The 13,797-nt window shown below is 39.7% G+C and overlaps 1 protein-coding gene across 2 annotated transcripts in view; it reads left to right on the top strand.

Annotated features, from left to right (window-relative positions):
- nat16 (N-acetyltransferase 16) overlaps nt 1-13,797 on the top strand; it is a 46,415-nt gene that overhangs the window by 488 nt on the left and 32,130 nt on the right. The window lies entirely within an intron of this gene.

A 13,797-nucleotide genomic window follows, 5' to 3' on the forward strand; every position in this document is an offset into this window, starting at 1 on the left:
TGTTTGCAAAAAAAACGTGTTGTAGGCTCCTCAGTGATGACAGCATAGTGACCTTGTGGGATTATTTTTAGGCTCTTTTCATATCGTGTGTGCTCGGTTATCAGCGGTGGTATATCACTAAAGACGACACACACCACTGCTGATTATGTAGCTTAAACCATGAAAAATGATTAGGTCTATAGTATCATTATGTTTACTGTAAGAGGCAGTTTGCTCCCGTGGCTGCCACTGAACATATAATGTCTTATAGCAAGGCGTTACGGTCATTATTGTCATATTCAATTTGGTCCCATTCATCCTTCCTATCCGCTGAGCTGCTCCTGCAAAAGGCTACAACTTGATGGAAAATGAGAACATGCATGACATACTGTACATCAAAAAGCAAATGCATAAAATATTGGCTAACACCAGTAGGCTACAATGCAAAATAAAAAAAAATAAATGCAATATAAAAGGTTATACTGGTTTTGGTTTATACAAAAAAACTTCAACTGTGTAGCCCTATTCAATACAAAAATGCAGCACACAGTGCTTTACAAATAGGTGATTACACGGCATAAAATGTGCATAAAACAGGGAATCAATGTAAAAATAAAAATAAAAATTAGATACCATAATCAATTTAAACTAAAAAACAGGCATAGAATAGCATTAATGGGGAAAAAAAAGACAGCTGACAGCAAAACAAGATAAAATAAGATGAACATAGACTACATAGAATGCATGACACAAGATGGAATGTGAAACCCACTGAATTATAATGATAATAAAAATAAAGATAAAATGTGGCCGGGTTGGCTCAGTGGGTAGAGCAGGCGCACATGTACTTGGAGGTTTATGCCTCGACGCAGAGGTCGAGGGTTCGAGTCCGACCTGTGATGATTTCCTGCATGTCTTCCCCCTCTCTCTCTCTCTCCTTTCTCACCTAGCTGTCCTATAAATTTAAGGTGGAAAAGCCCCAAAAAATAATCTTAAAAAAAAAAGGACAAAATGTTCAAATGATATTAAATCAGTGGCCAAATTTGCGCCATCAGCAGTTAGAGATTTGAATATTTAAGACCAAAACTCGCCTCGAGTGCACTCCTACTAATACTCCGTAATCCTGTAATTACTGTTGGTTTTCGTTTAAAGTCCCACATATTTAAATCTCTCCGGTCATAATATCCGGTGGAAATAATTCCCTCTACTGTGTATGCATCTGACTGGTGACTATGACAGATGTCACAACAAACAACACCACTGAAGACTGCTGTGCCACAGAAGCTGCTCGGGTGAGTGAGCGGCGGAGTTGGGTGTAGGCAGCAGATACTGTATTACACACAAGTTGCAAAAAAAACAAAACAAAAAAAAAAAAATCTCAATTCTCTACGCTGAAGATTAGGGCTGCAACTGACGATTATTTTCAAGGTCGATTAATCTGTCGATTATTTTCTCGATTAATCAATTAGTTGTTTGATCTATAAAAATGTCAAAACATGGTGAAAAATGTGGATCAGTGTTTCCCAAAGCCTAAGAGGACGTCCTCAAATGTCTTGTTTTGTCCAAAACTCAAAGATATTCAGTTTACTGTCACAGAGGAGAGAGGAAACTAGAAGATATTCACATTTAACAAGCTGGAATCAGAGAAATCTTATTAAAAAAAAAAAAAAAAATGACTCAAACATTTAATCGATTATCAAAATAGTTGCCGATTAATTTAATAGTTGACAAGTAATCGATTAATCGATTCATCGTTGCACCTCTACTGAAGATGCAAAAAAAAATGCCCAGGATGATCAGTTCAAGTAACAAGGGAGAGCTAGAAGGAGAGGAAGAGGGAGTGAGTGAGATGGCGCCGGTATGAGGCCATTATTGTAGCAAAACTATTTGCAAATGTGTGTGGAGCGTTGTGCAACTGTACTGTATCTCAATCCGTTTGTTCGTAATCACGTAATTATTTCAATATTAGGGTGGGGGTGGGGGGGGGACTTTTTCTGAGTGCTTATTTCGCTTCATTTCGTGCATTCTGGTAAATTTGTCTGCATCAATTTACGGTGCAAATGTCTTTATTTATGTAAAGGGAATTATTATTCTCCTGTATTGTTCAAAACTGTCAGCATATTCAAAACATCATCACGTGTTAAGAGATGATTTTTTTTTTTTTTAAGGAATCATGTACATCTTGACAACAAATCTGTTGGAGAGTAAAACCTTGTTAAAGCCAGAAGGGCCAAAGTTTAAATACACATAAATCACATCTTTTGTTTTTCATGCTCCTGTTGGGTTTCTTTCATTTTGGATTGGATCACTTGCATGCCAGTCAGGGCGCGCCACCCAGGTCGAGAACCACAAGTGTAGGTATCAACGTCTCTCTGAAATGTGCGAAATATTGGACACTGCAATGATTTTATTTAGGCCACAGAGCAATATTCTAAAAAGGTGTAATACATGAGTAGTATGGATAACTGTGAGTAAATATAGGGTAGTCTATGCCAGGGTACGAATATCATCCACTTCTAATTTATACACTGGTACTAACAACCCTTGGAACTAGCCTGCCTTTGATCAAGCTACCACATGACCATGCATTAGCCTAATAGTAGCCCATACATGGCGATACAGCTTTTAAACTGTTAAAAACTATGTGTGAGATTTTAAATCTGTGCGTTTTACAATGCTTCTTTAACCTGTTGAGGAGTACGGTCACAAATATGTGATCAGCTGCTGCTGGGCCCATGGGAGTACGGTCACAAATATGTCATTAGAACGTTAGAGCAGTATTATGATATCATAAGGAAAAATGTTTAGAGATATCCACATTTTCCTAGTAGTTTGTTATTTTTTTTTTAATTACATTGTGTGATCAATATGCCAGGGTAAATGCACAGGGGTGCAAATCGCATACATTGATATTGGTACCAGACGGGGTATTGATAGAACACATTGCTGTGTGCACCAGGGTTACATTGCTCTTCTAAATATTGGGGGGGGGGGCATATCCCCTGCACCCCATCTACGCCTGTGCATAATCAAATTTGTAAATGTGTCAAATAATCTTGAAATGTGTTTGCAAGTGTACTGAGATCTGATGTGTAGACAAATCTGTTTCAGATATTATTGGCTAAAAAAAGTATTTTGCTCCAAGAGCTGGAAATCTACTTAAGTAGTCAGCTACAACTCAGCAGGCCTCCCAAATGGCTGTCTTTCTATAGTCACTTTTCGCTACACTTCTGCCGTGACAGAGAGCTGAACACGTGTGTGGAGATTTGTCTGTTCCGCTCTGTCTCGCGCTGTGCCTCAGTAGCCTAGCAATACAGCCAACAAAAAAATACAGTCCCAGAATTTGCGTAAATGCGGTAACTGACTACCCTAACATAAACACAACAGTACCAGTACTTTTCCAGACGGACACAGACTCACCACGTGTCTTGATTTCACTGAAAAAGCATTTTTTAGCTACTTCAGAACATCTTTCCTCGAGTGTAACCTCCTTTTGGGTCTGATCTGTGTCGGGGCACAACCCGAAGTTTCCCCGAAAACATTTCTCAACATTTATTCTGAGGTCACTGATTAATTTATTAAGAGCCATTTCAGTGCTGTGGTCTGTTTGTAAAGCCTGATTAAAATTCCTCCAGGATATTATTTTCTTTCAGAAAGGAGTTTACTGGCACTGAAACTGTATTTTTTAAGTATCTTACTAATGAATGGAAGGTTGGATATCTGTTGGCCCATAGTGTGTCAGTGCATAACAATCTAGACTGGGTTTCTTTAGGAAGGGTTTTACAACAGCTGTTCTGAAAGCATCTGGTCAGATGCCTTGAAACATGAACTGACATTAAAGAACAATTAAAACTTGCTCCATTGAACCAAATTCCTGGTTAGCAACAGCAGATGGCCAAGGCGACTTGATTTGCTTCTGTTAGATGGCCAGGGCAACTTGTTTTGCTTCCCGTTAACAATGTAAGATGGCCAGGGCAACTTGTTTTGCTTCCCGTTAACAATGTAAGATGGCCAGGGCAACTTGTTTTGCTTCCCGTTAACAATGTAAGATGGCCAGGGCAACTTGTTTTGCTTCCCGTTAACAATGTAAGATGGCCAGGGCAACTTGTTTTGCTTCCCGTTAACAATGTAAGATGGCCAGGGCAACTTGTTTTGCTTCCCGTTAACAATGTAAGATGGCCAGGGCAACTTGTTTTGCTTCCGGTTAGCAGCCTCTACTTCTTCTCCTCTGTTTTATTGGCAGATTAAAGCCACGTGTAGTCGATAGCGCCAAACTACGTTGTTGCCAGGTTTATTCGCTCCAAACCAGTTGATGGACATTTCAAAAGTTTGCCTAAAATTCGCTTGGCAATTAAATGGAAACAAAGAGGTAACTGAGGAGTTACACTCAGTGACCGTCTTGTCTTCTCAGTTAATGTAATATAGGTGAATAGAGCTCAACAGAGTGGTTCTGGAAGTAAAAATCCCGTTCATTTTCTCCATAAGATTTTTGATTATCAGCCATAATGTCTAAACCATCCAAAAGTAGACTGACCAAGACCTGTGAGATTGTGAAACGAAGGTTTATGTTCCTGTCGAAGCCTTAATTTAACAATAACATATTTGCGATATTATGGAGAAGTACACTGTTAGAAAAGTCCATAGAAATTCCAGCTAATATACTGTGTTAATATGAAGGAATTTTCTGTAATAATTTTTCACAGGTGTTTTTCCGTATTTTGATTTTTACATTAACAGAAATGACCAATAAAGGTACAGAGGATACACTGTACATTTACAGATTTTTTCGTTTTTGGGTTAACAGAAATGTCCGTAAACTTAACGGAAAAGGTACTGTTAATTTTCTGCCAGGACATTATCTGTTTTTCTTAGGATTTTTTCTTACAGCGTACTACACTACCCACAATCCTAAGAGTAACAGCGACGTCTCTGATTGGTGGAGCTCGCTGTTACCATGGAAATGTTTACCGCACCCGCGAACGGCTAGAGCGAGCTGCTACCACTGAAGTCTATGATTGTTTCTGTACTCAGTCTTAGACGCCAGCCACCCTCCTGAAGAAACCCATTTCAGCAGTTGTACCCTGGATATCGTTGTTTCGGTCATGACACAGCCATCATGACCTAGGTGAGGGGGAGGAACGAAAATTGACCGGTAGATCGAGAGCTTTGCCTTCTGGCTCAGCAATAAAGTGATACCGCCCCCTCTGCGCCGATTCTCTGACCAATCTCCCGCTCCATTGTCCCTTCACTTGCGTACAAGACCCTGAGGTACTTGAACTCCTTCACTTGGGGTAAGGACTCATTCCCTATCAGCTGTTATTTTGGTGAAAGTAATTCAAAAGTAACGCAAAGCATTACAATTCAGTTTTATTTGTTCTAGAGTCAGGCTGTACCAGACTCTCTCAGTGATCTAAATTTGAATATTATATGTTTAACCAGTTTTGTAAATAATATACATTTTGTTCATGAAATTGTCAGAAATAACAGGTAAATGCATATAGATTTCTGTCAAATAAGGGAACACAGACTCTTTGCCTTTACTGTACTGTACGCAGACCAGTCATGTTTACTGCCGTGCGTAGCCCCCCCCACCCCAAAGGCCCATACTGAGGCAGGAGAAACTCTGCAGTAATACTGTAATATAACTAATTACTCTCAAATGACAGTAACTGGTAATCTATAATGTATTGGAAGTAACTTGCCCAACACTGCTTACACCTTTGCCTATTTCGCGGTTTTCCAGATGTTCTTTGAGCCGGATCAAATGTTTTATGCTCACGATTCATCTCGTAGCTGGTTGGCTTGGTTCCAGGCTTAACCCTCTTTATATATAAGCATTTCATGGAACGTCAATGGAAATATCGAACGGGGGAAAATCACCAGAGCCGTTCAAAAAGTGGGCGGCCCCTGAACTCTATTTCCCCATGGTTACATCCTTTTCACAGGATTTGCTGAGGTCATATCAGCACCAATTTACTGGCTCCAAATGAAGTAATGCAACAATTCAAGTTCTTCACAACTTGATTAAAAAAAACTGCAGATGGGTCGGGCCAGTGTTAAGTAGCTGGGCTAATAGTGGAGAACAATGTTCAAGAGTTTCCAGTAATCTAATCTTGGAAAAGTAATCTTTCCTTGCCAGGTGCATTGCTTTGGTATAAGCAGCCATGGCTTCTTTGTTACAGTACTCGGTGTTCTCAGCTGCCTCAACCTATTCTTTTAATCTCTTTAACTGTTATTATTTAACCAATGGGTGGAAATTCCCAAATAGTGAGATCAGCACTTAGTCCTGTAGAAATAAGAAATATCTCGGTTTTCTGATATAATGTAATGATAAGCCCTGATAAGTTTTGCTTTGAGCGTCAGAGCAGGATTTTCACATGATGTACAAATCAACCTAGGTGAATGCCATTACACGCAAACTGTGAAGAACAAATAGCTGCAGTCCCTCCCTGTCTCCTGTTTTGTCTGACTGACTGACTGATAAGAATGAGAGTTTGGAGGATAAGCCTTCATCGGTGTTGCTAAATGATCTGATATGATCATACATAGGTACATATATTTGATATTTCTTTTGGCAGTGTGAGACGGGTGTGTATTGGGACTGTACTGTGGTTTGTATTGAATATAGGGCTGGGCACTATATCAATATAAATCGATATTGTGATATGAGACAAGATATTGTCTTAGGGCATTTTCACACATGAAAGTCCGAACCAAGGTCTGGACCAAGGTTCATGTTTTTGTTACGTTGTCTACATTTGACCCGGTAAGTTTTGGTTTCACACTGCAGTTATGCAAGAGCACTAAAGGTCTAAACGTGACAAAACTACGTCCTGCCGTCGTCACATACGTGAGCTGCGTCTCCAGATACTTATAATTGATTGGTTTGTAGACGGGCTTCCCCGTCCTCTCGTCTCCTCTCTCTGTGTTGGAGTTTTTTCAACTGACTCCTGCTCTCTCCTACTGACTGCTGCTCTCCCAAACTGCTGCGGCTCTTTTTGTTTTGTTGTGATGTTGAGAAGCGAGACACGGGAACTTTCTTTCTGGAGAATTTATTCAGAGGCGAACGGAAACCTACACTGTACATTTACTACCACTTAACAAATAAACTGCTGATGTATTCTCAGCTCTGATAGCCGACAGCTGTCTGCTCTGAGGGCATTCACCGTCACTCTCTCATGTAACCTACACACTAAGCACAGAGCTATTCCTTAAAGGAGCTATTCCCCGGTCTTGTAACACAAGGAGAGCCTGCCAGAGCTTCTTGTATTTGGTCCGAAAGTCCGAACCATCCAAAAAATGCTTTCACACTATAAACAAACCGGACCGAGACCACCTCTTTTTATCGGACCAAAATTTGGTCTTTTGATCCGGACTGTGGTCCGGGGGAGGTTTCACACCTCTAATTTTGGTTCGGATCAAACAAAAAAGTCCGAAAGTCCGGACCAAATGAGGTATGTGTGATAACGCCCTTAGATTTTGGATATTGTGATATGACATAAGTCTTTTCCTTTTAAAGGCTGCTTTACAGTAAAGTGATGTCATTTTCTGAACTTAACTTTTCTATTATTTGCCTTTACCCACTTAGCCGTTGTAACCACATTACTGATGATTATCACAAATCTCACCGTGTAAGTATTTTGTGAAAGCTCCAATAGTCAACCCTACAATATTGCTGCAATATGGACATCGAGGTATTTGGTCAGAAATATCGTGATATTTGATTTTCTCCGTATCGCCCAGCCGTCATTGAAGAACATGTTCTGAAAATGAATAACAGAAACTGCTCATTCAGTGGCAGGGCTGGGTGCAGTCGGGCTTATCCTGATCCAGAACATCTCAGACCCCGTTCTATACCTGGCACTAACATCTGTCCTGAGGGATCGGATCACAAGTGGACAGCGCTAAGTACTACACTCTTAAGAAATAAATCCGTAGAATAACAGAAAAAGTTCTGGCAGCTCATTAGCCCGGACTTTGTCCCGTAATTAAAAACAGACATTTTGTGTAAAAATTAAGAACATTTTCTGTTATTTGAAATGATCCCTTACAAAGCTGCTCAGTTAGTAAACGTCTGCAATTTTCTGTTCCTTCTTTAACAATAACCAAAGTTACTTCTAGAGACAATATATCAGCAGACATTTCTAAAAACTAATTGTTTTCTAAGAAGAATGTACATCACGTCAGTCAGTCAGTCTGACATTACTACAAAACTTCCTGTTATTATGTCGTCTCTCTTCTGTTAATTATTAGCCTTGCACTGCCAGAGCTACACTGGCAGCGCTGTCTGGAGATGACAGTGAAATGCGTGGTCAAGCAGTGGCTGTGAAACAGTTTAATTCCTAGAAATTCTTCACAATAAAAGTCTTTTGAATGCTTTTATTATGAAGCAGCCAAGGTTTGTCCTGACTCAGAATGGGCCAGTACGACAGTAAGCACGATCGGTCCGCGTACAGTTAAGGCAAAGAGTCTGAGTTACCTTATTTGACAGAAATCTGTATGCATTTGCCTGTTATTTCTGACAAGTTCATGAACAAAATTGTTGATTATGAGTAAATAATTCCCCAATCAACAAAACTGCCTAAAAAATAAATAAAATATATCACAGAGAGAGTCTGAGATGGTAAAACTGAGATAAGTTCTCCTATTCAAGTCTATGCTCTGCTTTTCAACTGTTGTTTTTTGTAAATTGCTATTAAACACAGTTGAAGAGGATTTGAGTTGCTATTTTTTCTCTCAATTCTTATCATTTTAATAACCAATGTTTTATGGATTTGGAGAAGGATTTGATAGACGTGATGTTACTTAGTTCTAGTGGGTATGTTATTCCATGTATGGGCTGTTCATACGTGTATTTTGGGTTTCTACTAGAACACGTTTATATGCTTTAATGTTCAGAAAACACATTCTTCTCATACTGTCTTTCTGAATATATCTGTGTTCACCCTCTGTCTGAAACCCTCTGTTTTAGCGCCTGTCTCTTTAAGCCCCCCAAAAAAAGCCCGGTCTGCTCTGATTGGTCAGCGCTTCTGGGTCTTCTGCATCTGCGCATACCAGTTCATAAACGATACGTTTTATTAATACCAATTTTATAAAAAACATTATAACACACATTATGGCACAAATCTTTATATATATATATATATATATATTTATATTTATATTTCAGCTCCTACTAAGTGTGTAACGGCGAGTTTTTCCTGCCTGCCTCTGCGACGTGTAACGTTAGACAACCAATCACAAACATTATTAGCCACTGACGCTGATGAGATTTATCCTTAGGTATTGAAATTGAGTATTAAATGACGAGGCATTTTTCGACACTCAACACTAAGGAGGCAATTCTTAGATAGAACTTTTCTATTATTAGATCTGTAACACAAGCAGGACCGGAAATTTCAGACTGTGTTGCCATAACACACCTCGTGGCCTGTGTACAGTGGATGATGGCATGGTACCTTTTTGTTATGTAGCACCTTTCTTACACAGAGGTCATTGAAAGTGCTTTACAGCTACAACTACAAACAGAAGTATACACTGAGATAAATGAATGTACTACACCGTTTTAGGTAAAAAACAAAGATATGAAATAAATGAAAGTACCATAAAACGAGACTAATTAAATGCTCTGGAAAGGAGAACCGTTTTAACTTAGTTTTAAAAAATGGCTAGATTTGGGGCATATTATACAAGTCCTCCAAACCATACAGCAATGACTCGTTTGTTCCTACCCTCTCAAACGACGAGCGTTTTCCATCCTTATATCCAAACCAGAGAACGTAACGGTCGCAGTTTTCAATTAGGGCTACACGTCGAAGGAAAATGTGCTGCCAGATGATGACGTTGTTAAATATCCCGATAACGATGTTACTTGCGATAAATAAACAGATGTTAAAGTGTACTCCATTCTTTTATTGAACAAATTAAACATTGAATTGGATATAGAACGGCACCACAAACAAAAGAATAACAATTCCATTATGAAGTGCAGTTTTTTTTTTACTGATATTTTCTTTCAACTAACACAAAAAATCTCGGAGTGTCTTTCGCGATGTGTTTATATCGCCAGTTGATATCGCGATGACGATTAAAAAATAAAAAAAACGGTACATTGTGCAGCCCTATTTTAAACGTAAAGGTTGCGGATTGAATAACGCCGTTAACGTTGTGAAACGGTCGCAGTTTGGTTACGCCTAGGCACAAAAAACAACTTTGTTATGTTTAGGCAGCAAAACTACTTAGTTATTAGTTAAGTTTTGAAAAAGATCGTGGTTTGGGTTAAAATCAGACGTTACACAGCCAGTTACGCATGCAACATTGAACGGAACGTTCGTAATGTTAAAACAAACAGTTTACTTTGATTTTGAAACGGGACTCAAACCCCAGTCTCCTGGGTGAAGGTCCTGTGTTTGTTTGGCCTATCCAAAAACCTGCCTCCTTACGTGGAAATCTGGTGCTCTTATAGTCCATCACCTTACTTCCCGCTTTGCTCGCGCCATAACTACTACGGTCACTAGAGGGCAACGTCACTATAAACGTAAATATAAGTCGTAATTGCTGCTTGAACAAACAACTTATTTGGGCGTTTTTCATTCTTCATTCCTACTATATCCTGATGTCATATTGGAGTTACTGTTCTCACCAGTTTTCAACTTATATAAGAAAATGAACACTTTATTATCCATTCATAGCAGGATTAACCTGGCAGGGCCGGGCCCCCTGGGACAAAAAAATCTGCTGTTTGTCCCCCTTGCGTGGTGCTTTGGTTTCTACTGTTACTCTTCTATTTTTGCTGAAGCACACAAACCCAGCATGACAGCATTTTTACCCCCATTTGGCTAACTCTGCCTGACATACAAATATAGCGCAATACTAGCAATCCCAGGGGGAGAATTCCCAGAAACCCCATGTTATGGTAACATAAGACAAGTGGAAAAACCTAGGAAACATCAGGTTACTCCTAGGTCAAAGGTCAGGGGAGGAAGCAAGGAGGAAGGAAACACACACACACACATACACACACACACACACACACACACACACACACACACCTGACATTCATACACACAGAAACTGCAGTAGTGACGCACACATGGAAACACTGACATTCAAATGAAAGTAAACTGTAGTCTCTTGGTAGGCCTATTTCTAGTGCCAATTAGGCTGTTCAAGTTCTTTTGAGTGCAAATATAGTGTCTGTCGCACAGCTTCGTCCAGCGTCCCTTGACATGGACAGAAATAAGTGTGTGCGTCCTGAGCTGAACTCTGGACAGCGTAACACAAACTCGGTGCTTTACTTTAAATGAACTGCGTCAGGTTCAGGTCAGGTTTGGACATAATGCCTGTCGTGTTCTGGTCAGACTCAGAATATAAGATGAACTCACTTTTCAGATGTATTTCCTAGAAGAAAAAAGTCTTAAAGTGCTCATATTATGCTCATTTTCAGGTTCATAATTGTATTTAGAGGTTATATCAGAATAGGTTTACATAGTTTAATTTTCAAAAAACACCATATTTTTGTTGTACTGCACATTGCTGCAGCTCCTCTTTTCACCCTGTGTGTTGAGCTCTCTGTTTTAGCTACAGAGTGAGACATCTCCCTTCTGTTCCATCTTTGTTGGGAGTCGCACATGCTCAGTAGCTAGGTAAGGACTACTAGCCAGTCAGAAGCAGAGTATGAGGGCGTGCCCTGACAGTACCTAGGTAAGGACTACTAGCCAGTCAGAAGCAGAGTATGAGGTCGTGCCCTGACAGTACCTAGGTAAGGACTACTAGCCAGTCAGAAGCAGAGTATGAGGGCGTGTCCTGACAGTACCTAGGTAAGGACTACTAGCCAGTCAGAAGCAGAGTATGAGGGCGTGCCCTGACAGTACCTAGGTAAGGACTACTAGCCAGTCAGAAGCAGAGTATGAGGTCGTGCCCTGACAGTACCTAGGTAAGGACTACTAGCCAGTCAGAAGCAGAGTATGAGGGCGTGCCCTGACAGTACCTAGGTAAGGACTACTAGCCAGTCAGAAGCAGAGTATGAGGGCGTGCCCTGACAGTACCTAGGTAAGGACTACTAGCCAGTCAGAAGCAGAGTATGAGGGTGTGCCCTGACAGTAGCTAGGTAAGTATATGAGCACTTTAAATTCGGACCAACACGGTAGTATGTAAGCATGTTAACATTTGCATGTAATCAATCATGCATCAATAAAGGTTTATGTTATCTTATGTAAAAAAGTCACTTTTAACATGTCAACATGCTAATGTACATGCAGGGGCGGAGCGAGTTGGGGCTTCTGGGGCTCCAGCCCCGAATGTTTTCTAGAAAGCTCGGAATCTTTTAGGGTTTTAAAATAACTTTGACCTTGTGTCAGTTCCTCTCAGTCTCTGACTGGGCAGGTAAATCAACGGAGCAAAAGTTCTATTACTGGGGAAACATTCATTCTGTAAACTCTACTAAAAATAGGTTTCAGGATTAGTAATGCTGTTTACTCCAAATTCCTACCCTACTTATATCATGTCACTTTTAAGTAGTAACATCAGACAATTTTTGCCCCTTTTTTAGGCAGCAGAAGTAAAAATGAGTCATCCTCAAAAAAAAAATTGTGTTCTGGTTTCAAAATGATGAAGACAGTTGGAGAACAATTATATTCTACTACTAAGATTTTTAGGCATTCTATTATCAAATGGCTCCCCTCCTGGTTTGGGCTGAGCCCCCAATGTTTACAACGTCTTGTTTCGCCCCTGTGTATACAATTGAATAATTTCAAATTGATTATTTATTTTTTAGTTTGTACATTTAGTAGGCTATATCAACATGCTCAAATTTCACATGTAAAACTGAGCATAATAATGCTAACGGTCACAGTTTGCAAGAATGCAAACAGTAAGCATGCTCGCATGCTAAATTTAGCATTTGAACTTGCTATCTTATATCCACTCAAAGTGATTAGACTCACAAATGTTTGTGCAAAAGGAGAATCTAGACGCCTGCAGCTTTACCTTGTATTAAGAATGCAAGTAGATATATAAGACTTTCCGTGAAACTAACAGACATGAGCCTTATCCCATTACTTCTCCTGTAACACTATCACTCATTGGCTAATGGCCCTTTGGAATGAAGCTACAAGGGCCAGGGGGTAGATGCCAGTTACAGTACTGGACAACAGAAACTGCTCTATGTACAGTTTCAGAGTTTTGAAGAGGCTGTAGTCCATTGCATCCATGGTATCTTCTATTTACATAACAGACAGCTTACACCAAAATACTTTCCAAGCGATTCCACTGTTGCAGACAAATTCGGAATGAAATCCTGAGAGTCTTGCTAAAGTTGGGGCGCGCTCCCATTGTCTCAATCGTTTGGTGTAAGGTGTTCATAAAACTCAGTCCGAGCTGTCTTAAGTCAGTCTTTTTCCCGTCTGGACGTTTCAGCAAAATGAAACATTGATATTATCCTAAGTTTTAAACCTTGGTAATGATTAGAGTTTGCTATCGCCAATGAGTTCCTAAATCGAGTCGATTCTGAATCACAATGTCCCGATTTGATTACATTTCTGGTTTGATTCCATATCAATTAGGTTAGGGACATTTCAGTTACAATACCAATTTTGCTTAAATATCAGAGAGTTCTAAGAGAACATATGCTGTAAATTGTACAAGCAAGAAACAAACATAGATGGATTTTAATTGGAGAATTGATTATTTTAACCCAGCCCTATTAGTGAAGTTAAATAGTAGTCTTGCAAATTGTGACCCTGCAAAATCAATTTGCAAGACTACTATTTAACTTCATCTTTGCAAAATCTCCTAGTCTGTGACTTAACATTTAGTGAC

Source organism: Sander lucioperca, chromosome 17 (assembly GCF_008315115.2).
Source record: "Sander lucioperca isolate FBNREF2018 chromosome 17, SLUC_FBN_1.2, whole genome shotgun sequence".
NCBI classification, from domain to species: domain Eukaryota; kingdom Metazoa; phylum Chordata; class Actinopteri; order Perciformes; family Percidae; genus Sander; species Sander lucioperca.